Genomic DNA, 12,597 nt, shown 5'->3' with positions numbered 1-12,597 from the left:
TACAAACATTTCCCTTTTATTCCCCTCTCCACACTTCACTGTTATGAAGTTATTGTGGTTTAAATCCCCACTGCTGCCTGTAATCTAAACTCCAGTGATCTCATTTGTGTAGTGTTCATCCTCACGCCCGATGCACTTCGCTTGTTACTCAGCTGTGTTTGCTCTTCTGCGACTACTTTTGCATGAGTAGCTTCCAAACTGCTCCATTGCTCTTCTCCCTCTCTCTGGTCTCCGTGTGAGTCGACGCCTCTCTACCAGAGGAGGGCGGGGCGGAGCGCTGATAGCTGCCCGCTGCAGACATCACCAGGCGGGGAGACGCTTTCCACCGTCAGCGCCGGAGCAGAGCGGGGGAGCCCTGGCAACACGGAGACACGCTCACACGGCTGCCCACTGCACCCCACAGTAAGTCCGGAAAAACAGCTCCTTGTGTGCCTCTCTCAGCGGCAGCGCATTGCTCGTCAGACTGTAGCGTATTTCTAAGCGGTGTGGAGGAAATATCTGGACTGGGTGGCGCTCTGTTTCTCACTTTTAACCATTTAGGAAAGAATGTTTACCTCACCACTTTGACCCGATTGAAGTGTCAAGACGTGAAAAGAACACACACAATTTAGGTTTTTAAATGATTCGTATTCACGGCTGGAATTTAAAGTGGAGCTAAAGTTGCGGGAAAGTAGCGCAAGTCTGGTTGGTTTGCAACCGAGCGAGGAGCGCGTCCGCCCGGCGTACTGCTGTCGGACTCGCCGCTGCACTTCCAGCAACTGCGCCACTCGTCTTTGCACTTTCCCCCAGCGTTCAACACAATTCCAAACTGCTCAACACCCATCCCCGATGCTCCCCGGACGCTATTTCGAACTATTCTTCCACTGTCACGGACTGTCAGGGCATTTTAATACGTGTTTCACCATCGCGGAAGTGTTTCTCGGTGCACGGCTGTAGACGAAGGGAACTGAGCCGGTTCCAAGGAGCCGGTCCACTTGAAGGCAATCGAAACGTTTGAGACTGTTTCGGCGTGTGCGACCGCTTTGAAAAGTGTTTTGACAGAGCGCTACGGTGATTTACCGGCTGGTTGTACAGGACATGGCGTTTGTGATGGCTGGACTACCCGTGATGTCATTCATCCGAGCTTGGGCCATTATATAACGGGACTGTAGGGAAGCCTGTGATAGCAGGCTATTTTTACTCTGTTTACACCTCCGAGTCGCACTCAGGCTACTCCTCCTGAGTGGTGCCAGTCTTTGCTCTTACTCACATTATGAATTTAACATGACATCTGGGAAAATATCGCCTAAATCTCCACTTCTGTTTCTCAGCGATGATACCGAATTACGAATTATTAGGATAGTAATTACTTTTATGAAAAGAAAAGTTGAAGAAAATATATTGATTTGTTCCTGCGCTTCATACTATGCTAGTATTTTCAGTGTTTTTAATGCGAAGGTCACTTGAATGAGCCAGAGATCTAATTATAAGTGACATATGACCCCAAAAATAAATGGACAATAATGAAAAATAAAAAAAATGGGTGTCCACAAATCGCACATTTTCATACTCAGAAGATGGTAGAGTAGAGTATGGTAACAAGATGGAAGGGTAACAAGGCTTGGAGGGTGTAAACTCTCAGCAATCTGTCTGATAAAGGTGTTGCTTATTCACATTTTTGGGTGACGGGAGATGTGGTAGAAAGATTCTGAAAGTGATAGTGACTTAATATCAATTGATGTGTTTGAGCTCACAGCTTATGGCATTTGGAGCACTGTGTATCCTTATTTAGAGTGAGGTTTAAAATCAGATAATGCATTGTTTTAAGTTTTTGATTTGCTAAATGAGTGAGAATATCACCCCAAGAACTAGATTTCTTATATTGACTAGTTTTTATCAGTGAGAAACCTTTAACATCCTAATAAAGGATCCTTCCAGGCAGAATGTCTCCCATCACTGGGAGAGATATGGTCTTTAATTCCTCAATGAAAAGCTATGTGAATGCTGTAGGAATAAACACCTCTCAACTCTTTTTCAGCATCCAGTTACCATCAATGATAATTAATCGACAGCTTAGCTCTTAGTTTGTGTAAAAAAAAAAAGTGAACTTTAAATATTTGATGAGAAATGAACCCAAAACAAACAGTCTTAGTTGAGAGATAATATTAGAATGAGAAGTTTCGCTCAAAATATTTATTTCAAATTAATGGCAAGTTAAGCTTCAATGGAACAGGGAAAATTAATTTAGCACAACCTAACTTCGGGCATATTTTTTCCATATTCATCATTGTTAACTGTACATCCAGGCGACATTCTGGACGTTTCTTCTTTACGCAGTGTCATCCTTCATGATAGCAGAAGGCCTGGCCCTTCGACTGACAACAGGGCCGCTACTTGTTTTACAACTTGGTGGTTGATGAACACAGCCAGTACTAGGTCACCTTTTAACCTGATGTTTTTGTATTTGAGAGGAAACCTGTGGAACTCATGACAACCATTATTCATTCACTGCTTTCACCTGTGGGTGTTCGCTGTAGAGCGTGCACTCAGAAAAACAGCAGAAGTTCATGCTCATCCTGTGTGCGCTAAAATATAAATAGACTGGATATTGGCTTTTCAAATTTCCCTTTCTATGGCTGTTACACTTCGAGCATTGCGACTCTTCAGATAAAATGAAACTAGAGCTACAAAAAGCTTTTAAACTTAGAAAAAGAGGATGTGGAAATCAGTAAGTGGTGCCTTCCTTGTGTTAATAAATGGAAGTTTGGGGGCGAGGTGTTCAGGTGTGAGTAATGACGTGGGCTGAACATTTGGATTTAGTTTGAATTTGTGTCAGCAACTGTCGGTTAGGCGGTGAGCCTCCACTGCTATTGCGCTGATATCATGCCTTATATGAACGGGAGCTGGTGAAGACGACAAAAAAATCTATTTGCTTGTGTGGTAAGTTTTCTTCTTCTCGATATCCAGACTGAAACAGTCCCTATTTAATATGTCTTTACAGATGTTGGTGGAGTGGAAAAAACACAGTGAGTTTCTTTTTTAGAAAGGAATGTGAGGTTGGGATATGGTGAAGTTCAAACACACGCACACACACACACACACACACACAAGTGAACGCCAAGTCCTTCAGGATGTGGACTTCTTTACTGTAGTGAGTACATAACCATAGGAGAAATGCAAATGCTGCAGTATGGAGCTGAGAATAGCAGAAGTTGAAGAGTAAACATGTTTTTTTCGGTACTTCTGATTATTTGAACGCCTGATGTTGTTGACTAAAATCAAGTGCAAACTTTGTCGTAGCGGAAGGTGACTGGTCTGACTGGGAAAGAAAAGTTGTAATTGTGTGCTAGCTGTGTTGATTTAACCCCATTTAAATTAGGCTGTTGTCACTAGAAAAAAAAAGTGCATTTGTTTACGTTTTCAGTCCTCCGTCATTTGTTTTTCAAGCTTTTTTGAATGTCGTTTCAGATTGTGTCTGTGGAAAATGTTGATTAAATTCAAGCGCATTCTAATTTTAAATTAATCATAATTATTTTAAGAAATAAATGTGTTCTTATATTTAAATAGTATGTTGAGTTTTGCAGAGTAAATTCACTGTGAAAGTTGTATCACAATTAACAGCAAATACATCAGATAAAATGTACTGCCAGATTTTCTTCATTGATCGAACTACTTAATTAGAAAGACATTTAGGTCTCAATATTGCTGTTAATTTGTCGCACATTTATTTTATCCATGTAATGAGATAATATTTTAGCAATTGAAATATCATTCATATCGTCAGTTGCCAAATCCAAATTAGCTATTTGGGACAGCTTGAACTCACTGAAGCCACTAGGGTTATCACAGTACTAAAACTGCAAACTTGACATAGATATCTAGGAAGGTATTTGATACTTGATACTGCGGGAATAAAAAAAAAAAAGACAAATACTTCTAATGTTTGAAAGAACCTTTTCATTCAGATGAAAAGCAGAATCACAAAAATATAAAATAAATAAGTTAAATTATCAGCAAATGTTTGGGGGGCAGTAAAAACAAAACAAAACAAGACGTTTCACTGTATTTCAAATTTTTTTTTTCCATCTGCGGTGGTGGATTTCTTAGGTTTAGTTGCAATCTGGAACACCATCAAACATTGTCAACATTACCTGAACATTTCACTGAAATCCATATTTTAGCTGTTTTGCGAAGGCAGACAAATAAACACAGGCAAAAACATGACCTCTTTTATCTTGAGCTTGTCACCTTTAGTTTTACTTGGATGATTAACAATTTTTGTCTAAGTGTTCCAGTACTAAACACACTTGGCCTGTTCTGTTTTGGAGGCCGCTGAAGGGTTTTTTTCTCTTTATCTTGTCAAGTGGTGCCATAAATCATAGCTATCTGATCAGGAGATGCAAAATATAGCCCAGTAATGTGCAGTCATTGCATGTACACGCCGACGTAACCCCCACGACCGACTCTTTGATTTCAGCCGCCACTCACTTTCAAATGGTAATGAGCAGCAATTAGACGGCAATGTGTCCTAATCACAAGCTATTTGACGGAGCTGGGCTCATTTGTCAGAGCCACATGTGCCCAGCGACCAGCTCGCTCAGACACATCTGCTGGATGATGCTGCTCCCTGCCTCGCCAGAGTTGTATGTCAGGAGCAGCGGGCTTCCGGCACCGACGTGATTCAAGAGATGTGTAGGGAACTCATGAAGGTAATTGGATGCGCCTGTGTTCTAACTATAGAACTGATAATTGTTAAGTAATTGATAACTAAAGCCTGTGGAAGACTCTCAGGAAGGGGTTGAATATTTACATATTTCAGTATGTGGAAGAAATGAATGTTGCTGAGCTACCATGTATTGGCTTGTGACACTCTTGTTGTTGTGTTTATTTATCACATTATTGCTTGGATTTTGATGTATATGCACACATTATAACTTGGTATGGACTTAAAGATTAAGACAGTGGACTAAAGTTCTCCTACATCTTACATGCTAATAATCAGTCATGTTGAAGAAAAAAAACCTCACATGTTTACATTGAATCCAGTTATGGATTTAAGTGTCATGCAGGAGCTGTCTATCACTGACATCTGCTCCTCAAAAATAGCGAGCCAGAGAGATTAGCCGCGGCTGTGGTGAAGAAGTACTAACTGACCGAGCCTCAAGGTGCATCGCTTGTGTGAATTCTGCCTCTTAAATTTAACAATTAGACTGTTTAAATATGTTCAATAATTTTTTCTCATTTTTTTAATTCATAGTTAATCTCCTTTTAAAAGAAACAGTTCTCAGTTATATCGTTCTATCTTGGTGGTAATTGATTTAAAACATACAGCTTGTATGTAAACACACAATCCTGATCATAGTTGATCATAGATTTGTGAAATTTGAACGCTTCAATAAGCTGGTACAGAAAGTAGTTTTAAACCATTTTTAAAATGGAATATAATGTAGGATAGTTGAATTATGTTGTTGATTCCCTGTATTCTCATCATTAAATTAAAAACAAACTGTGTTTAAAATGCAGCAAAAGCACCAGTGTCTGCAGGTAGTGAGTCTCTGAAACGCGCTACAAGTGTAGGACAAGAATGTGTGTGAGATCCAGAGGAAAAAAAAAAAAAAAGCTGAGCATGGTGTGTCGAGCAGATCAAGAGACATAGCTGTCTGGCCGAACCATGCCGTTCACTCGGACCTTTTCAGCTTTCCCTTTCATCCTCCCCTCCTCATGATCGCACACATGAGAGGAAGGGCACACTGGTCCACACACAAAATACTTCCTTTAAAAAGAGAATCAATAGCGCTCCCTTTGTGTAATTCATGTGAAAGAAAATTCCATTCTGGCTGCAGCTCATTCACCTCTCAGGCCCGCTCGGCCCACCTGCCCTCCATCGACTTATCCACTCAGCAGTTGTCTACTCTTGTTCTCTATGTCCTCATCATGGGTCCGACCGCAGTGGTGGTTTTTAGTCCTACTTGTGTTTGCATATTCACTTTTCCTTGTGTTTGCAATAGCTGTACTTACAGTGTTTGCTCATTCTTCCTCGATGACTTTGTAACTCTGCGACACGTACGCTTCCTCCTTCCATTTGTTTAGCGTGCGTCACTTGCATTCATCCACATGCTTTGGGTTGCACAATGTCATCATAAAGGATGTTTATTTGTTTATTATTTTTTCCGCAACCACATGATTTTCGTTTGCTCCTCTGAATAAGCGACTGCTGATGGCCCATTACTGCTGAACTTTACATCTGTTTGTCTTTTTACGTACGTAGTAAAACAGAAAGTGTGTTTCCAGTCTGCTGAGGGAGATCAGTTCTGACTCAGTTCCCTTTCACGACTGATGTTTACTGCATTTATTATAAGGTGATGGCCTTAATCAATACCAGTCAGCCCGATGCTCCAGCCAGTACCAGTCTGTGAATGAAAGGGGAGAGAACTGAAGGCTTCCAACAAATTTGTGGCGCAATGTTGGGTCGATAAGCGTGAGCGTAGCTCGATAACTGAGTGAAAAAAGGGATGCTGGCTTTGGAACTGGCCTCACGTTGAATCTGTATCGACCGCCAGAGAAGTCGACACGATGTGCAGTTGTCCACAGCGGGTGGAGAATCGGTGTAAGCTTGCAGGACGCTGATGAATTAAGACACTTTTCAATTCATTACTTAATTTACTGCGCAGTAGAGTAGGTGTGCATCGCCGCTGCAAAAAGGTTTGACTCCAGCTTGAGGCCAAACCGCAGGGTTTCCTTCCACAGTCCAAAAACAGGGTGACTGGGTAATGTCATGGCTGTCCGAGGTTAGACCCAGGTGCAGTGTGTACTGGTCGACAGAAGGCACGGCGACGAGATGAAATTAATGATTTAATGACCAAAGATGAGGTCATACTCGAAAGGCGCCGGACACTAGAACACAGACCAGGAACTAAAAGTAAGGGCTGGGGAAAACCTGGAACAAAAGAGAGGGGAATTATAATCCAGCCTAATAAAATGGGGAGAACACAAACGCACTCGGAAAGAACTCGCGAGACCAAATCAACGGTGGTGGAAAACACACACACACACACAAGGAAATAACTATATCTATAAGAAAACAAAAGTGAAAGCTGCAAAATACTCACTGACGGATCGACTGGAGAATGAAGGTGAAAACAGAAATGAAGCAATAAGAATGAGAACTAAGGAGGCAGCTGAAAAGGAAATCAAGCGTGCACAGAATTTAAAATATTCAAGGGAGCTTAGTGAGAGAGTGAAGTCTGAGGAAAGTTTACCATTGGAAGGCGAAGAAACCATCTGGTGACACAAGCTGGCATTGAGAAGTAGATATCCGGGAGATTCCGGATATCAAATGCACGCCAGCTGTGTTGCTCGGAAAGCTGGAAAGAGACAAGAAACAGGAAACAAGGGAACAACCGGGAATCACAAAAATATAAGCATGGAAAACACCGACGTGACAGTAAAAATAAAAGCATGGAGAAACGCGGACATGACAAGTAAATGTGTGGGTGTCTCTGGACGGGTGACCTGTCCCGGGTGTCTGCTGCCTTCCTCAAAACGCTACCTTAAGCAGTAGCCTACCTGCTCGACCAGGGGTGAAGGAGCGCTGACATTGTGACTGACACTTCGCTATGTGTTGATGAAAGCTGTGGAAATCCCCCCCATACTAATATTTTGCCAACATAAGGGGTCAAAATCCCAGCGTGGGCGGCCCCTATACTGCCAAAGCACTGGAGAGAACCCTGACTTAATCGATGAAATGTAAGCAGCAGGCTGGCCATTACTTCACACCATTTGTTGACCTTAGAAGTGTAAAACAAAATGGAGAAAAATCACTTGTATGCATTGAGGCCATTTTCAAAAGTAGCCTTGATGTGTTGAAGCAAAGCCTCCCCTCTTCGTCCTGAATGATTCGGATCCGTACATGAAATATGAAACCTCGTCGTGCTGATGTTGGACTCATTAATTCATCATATATCTGTGATCTTGCCTTCATACAGGCAGTATTTGATCATTCTCCAACCCCAGCTCGGATGAGAGAGACGGGATTGAAAAGCACTGGTATCTGAGAACAGAGTTAAACGATGGAGAAACAAACTCAGAACAGCCTGGCCTTCATCAGCCGGCCAAATGTGGTTGTGATTACTTTCCCTGTTTTATTGGTATTTCTAAAGTAGAAAATGGAGTAGCAGCTCTGGTCTGTGGTTAATACGACTGCACTTTTGGTGGAAATTGGAATCTTGCTGACAGATTATTGTATTTTTCATCCCATCCTCAAGTTAATGCGAAAAGAATTGCACTTTTTTTTTTAGGATATTATGAAAGTTACAGTGTTCCGTTCACATCTCACAAAATGATGGAGTAAAAGATCACAGAGGGAGGTTGAAGCGGATGGACACAATGCGACTTGTCTTCAAGAGCTGAGGTGGAGTAATATATAATCATATTACATATCTAAAATTAGCTATTGAATTGAAGCCAACTACTGTTTAATTGCCAGTTGCTGACAAGCTATCTTTAGTTTGACTCAAACTATAACATAGTGCATCCAATTGTGTCATTTTGTGTGTATTTAGGAAAACACAAGTATATTTATTGAAATTTTCTATCTTTTTTTTTTTTTTAAAAGTACACAAGAACAATTATTGTGTATAGTAATGACATGAGTATAAGTCAAATTAGAATTAGATTAGAAAAATCAGAAGAAAAATTCCTTCTTGCATTTTTCTTTTTATAATAAATATGTATTTTATTTATTTATGTACTTTTACTTATAGACGAAAAATAAAATAAAAAATCAGATAAAGAAGAAAAAGGTTTCCAAAGACAAAGAAGTATTTAATCAATGTAAATCACATGAGTAAAAGAGTAGAGTAAAAATATATATATTTTTGGGGAATAACATTTAGCAATGCTCAGATAGAAGATGGACTTGCTCTTCATGAATCAATTCAGTCCGCCTTTGAACATCTGTTTGTGGCTGTGAGCTGTTTTTCCATTGATACGAGCATAATTCATCACCCACCTACGAGCACAGACTGCAAACATATGTTATTTTTGTCGAAGCACCATTAAGTGGTTTGAACCCCAGCCTACAGCTCCATCTGTATCTCCACTTCTGACGAAATCAAAACAATTGTTTGGCTTTCGCAAAACACTTCCTGTAGTTTTACAGAACAGAGTCCAAGAGCAGACAAAATAAAAAATCCTTTATGTACATCCAATTCCCTGATATGCAATTCACAACAAGTGTGTGAGTATCAACAAGGACTGAAGCCAGAAGGATATGGTCCAAGAGAGAAGAATTCAATAACAGGAAAACGTCCAATGGCAGAAACAATCCCTGGAATACCAAAACCCACCCTGCACCACTGTTGTCCTTGGCTTCTACTACCCTTGCGTTACTTCTGTTGGTGCCAGATGACGAGCAGAACATGACAGTGCAGCGAGCATTACGATGTGTTTGCATATGTCATCTTCCTTGCTAGTATGTATAGTAAATATATAGTGTAGTATAGTTATGTTATTTTGGCGAGCAAAGTTTGTGTGTAATGTGATTCAGTCTTCTATCTTATAAGGAAATGGGCCATTTTAACGTCGATGTTTAGTGCTAACAGAATTCTTCCGAAGTGTTTGAAGGACTGGAAGTGGAAGTGACTCGCTTTAGAGTTGTGGGACATATGGTGCTGGGTGGGTCTCTCATGGCGAACAGGTCCTGGTTAAGATGCCGGGCAGAAAATGATTCCAAAACTTCAGCCAAAGAGGGAAGAACACAGTGGAACCTGGTCCCAAGCCCAGTAAAAGGGAGGGGGTTAGTGTCAGATAGGACAGTCGACTCTAAAAAATCTCAGCCAATTCAAACATGTGAGTCAGAAACAAGATACCAGGAAAAAGCGAGGATGGAGACTGGTTAAGGTGGGGGCTGATTTGCTTATGATGTTAGATAGTATTCCTCAGTTTAAAACAGAGGTGTGAAAAATATTGATGCGGTAGTATACACAGCATTACTTAGACCCAGGGTGTTGATTCATTCATCATGTACCACTTTTTGTGCCTTGTGGTGGGCTGGAGACTATCCCAGGTACTTTGGGTGAGAGGCACCCTTAACAGGTCGCTAGCCTGTGGTGACAAACAACCATTCACACATGGACACACACACACACACACACTCACACCTATGGACTTTTTCAAATACTCAATCAACATTTTTGGACTTTTAGAGGAAACCGGAGTGCTCGGACTAACAACCCACACATTCAACTACAAACTCCTCAAAAATGGACTGAGGTCTGAGGATGCCCTCACTGTGGACCCTTCCTTTGATGTTATATTGATATTTTCACTTAATATATATTTTTTTAAATATCAAGTGTCAAACTTGTTGCTGTTTATGATTCCAAGCTAAGTGTTTGAGTATAACGCTGCATTTGGCTTTCATTTTCATTTAAGAGGAAATGTTTTTGAAGTACTTTTTTTCCAAAGTAATATTGTGTGATTTTTTTTTTTTTTTTTAGTTAACTGTAGGGATGAAAGAAAATATTGTTATGCTCAGAAATTTTACTTGATTGCTCGATTTTGTATAGATATTTTTGCTGAAATATTACATTTCTTGATTGTGTGATATTGTCATGATAGTCGGATATTTAATACATAAATACTTGTATATGCTGCTGCATTTGTGATGTCTTCACACCTAATAACATTGTCTTTCTGTACGCTGGAATTATTTTATCAATTAAGGAAGCTGTTCATTCCACTTTAGTTCATCACAATAAACTTGTTTTCATGCACATAATATTGTACTGCATTAACCGAACTCCTCCCAATACAATGATGCCGCTTGTTAACAAATATAACAACACTGTGTGTTGTTGAACTTACAGTATTGCAGTACAGTACAGTACAGTATTATATTGCTATATATCGCATTATATCGCAATCTATTTTATCACTACATCTGTATTGGGATACGAATCATGTTTCAAAAGCCCAATGCAAATATATGTATTTATATCATGATATCCAGTATATATCATATCATGATGTCCAGTGATATATTGTGATGCGCATTGTGAGGCTGTCAAGTATTATCTTGCGTCTTTGTGCTCCAATTGATCTATTCTCTCTGTCTCTCTCTTTGAGTAAAGTATTTGAAGCCACAAAACCTCATTCTCTTCCTGCATAATGCAATATTTAACTGTTCATCATCTCTGTACGTTATGACGAAACTAAACCTAGCTGCAGAACGGAGCCCTCATGAATGTAATCTGACTGCTTATATACATTTGGCCCCACATGGACTGTTTCTTACAAAGGATGGATGTTCACATCTGTCGGGTGTTGGTGGACTTGAAACTAACCTTCATGATGAGGGCGCGTGCTCATGTACAGGTTGGAACAAGACTCAGCTGCTGAACCGTGGCTAATATTAAAAGCAGTGAGGCTGTAACACTGAAAATATTTCCTCTCAGACAAATGTGTGGTGAGGTCCAGCGTATTGCTGACATGATGACCAGTTCTCTGTGTGTGAGTTGTGGTTTTCGGCTCTCTAATGCTTAGTTTAAATGCAGGTTGTGACCAACAGTTTGTGTATTATTTCTATTTTAATGTTGTATTGACTTGTCATTTAAAAACGTCCTCTTATATGTGTTCTACTTCAGTGATTCTTAACCATAGGGCCGGGGCCCATGGTTGGCCGCGAGCGCCTCCTAGAGGGCCGGTAAAAGTTCTTTTGTTTTACATCATGAAAGCACCTGTTGAAGCAGTTTTGAAAATTATTTAGAACATTTTGTGGCAATACTTTAATTTACTTATATCTTCTTTGGAGTTTAAATCAAATATCTATATTTTATTTAATGATATTTAGACATGGTTTTATTATATTTATTTTATCCAGAATTTAGTCGTATTAACCATAGATTAAATATGGTTATTGATTTCAAATGAAATCAAGAGAGATCAAAATGGTTGGTCTAATTTGCTTGTGCAGTGAGTGATTTTTGCATGTGGGATTGTCCCTTAGATTGTGGTGGATTTTCTAAGATTGCGTGAGCTAATTAAAACTGGGGACATACCAGTGTTTCGCAGCTAGCTGCGACGTGCGATAAGTGAGAATCAAGTTTGGGTACATGAAAGTGAAGGCATTTGTTGAACATTGTTGCTGGCTTGTCAGATCGTAGGCGAGTGACTCAGGGGAGATGCATGTTTATGTCATGGATTGAAGTTGTGGACGCCTGTGATGCTTCCCTTTATTCTCTCACCACACACAGACGTGTTCAGTCATATAGAGCAGTTATGAGGGCATTCAAATGGATACGCAGTTAAAATAAGATAGAAAACTGATGTCTGAAAAGTGGTGAAACAATGTGAGCAGTAGACAAAGTAAATATAAAGCAATCCGCCGACAGCTAAGGAGAAACTGGTATACAACAAAAGGTCTGCAAATAAATGAGGAAGGCAAAAGAGGGCTGGTGGTGTTTCTCATTCTCATACATTCACTGCAGCCATGTGTGCAAAATTACACATGCATGTGTCCTGTACCTACATAAAGTAAAAGACAATTAATACCGACAACATTGTTTGATCAATAACTTTTTGCATATTAGAAAAAATGATTTACTTTTCCCTCTCTAG

General features: G+C 40.1%; 1 protein-coding gene across 3 annotated transcripts in view; it reads left to right on the top strand.

Moving 5' to 3' along the window:
* The first annotated feature begins 264 nt into the window (after positions 1-264).
* The window catches only part of atxn1a (ataxin 1a), a 74,267-nt gene continuing 61,934 nt past the window's right edge, over positions 265-12,597 (top strand). For 2 of the 3 annotated variants that reach the window (XM_053861393.1, XM_053861391.1), the window contains exon 1: positions 265-402. The gene's annotated coding sequence lies outside the window, so the exon portion shown is untranslated. The remainder of the gene's footprint in view (positions 403-12,597) is intronic. The other variant, XM_053861392.1, reaches the window with a different exon arrangement.

This window comes from Synchiropus splendidus, chromosome 4 (assembly GCF_027744825.2).
Source record: "Synchiropus splendidus isolate RoL2022-P1 chromosome 4, RoL_Sspl_1.0, whole genome shotgun sequence".
Classification (NCBI taxonomy): domain Eukaryota; kingdom Metazoa; phylum Chordata; class Actinopteri; order Syngnathiformes; family Callionymidae; genus Synchiropus; species Synchiropus splendidus.
This window is presented reverse-complemented; position numbering and strand designations above follow the sequence as displayed.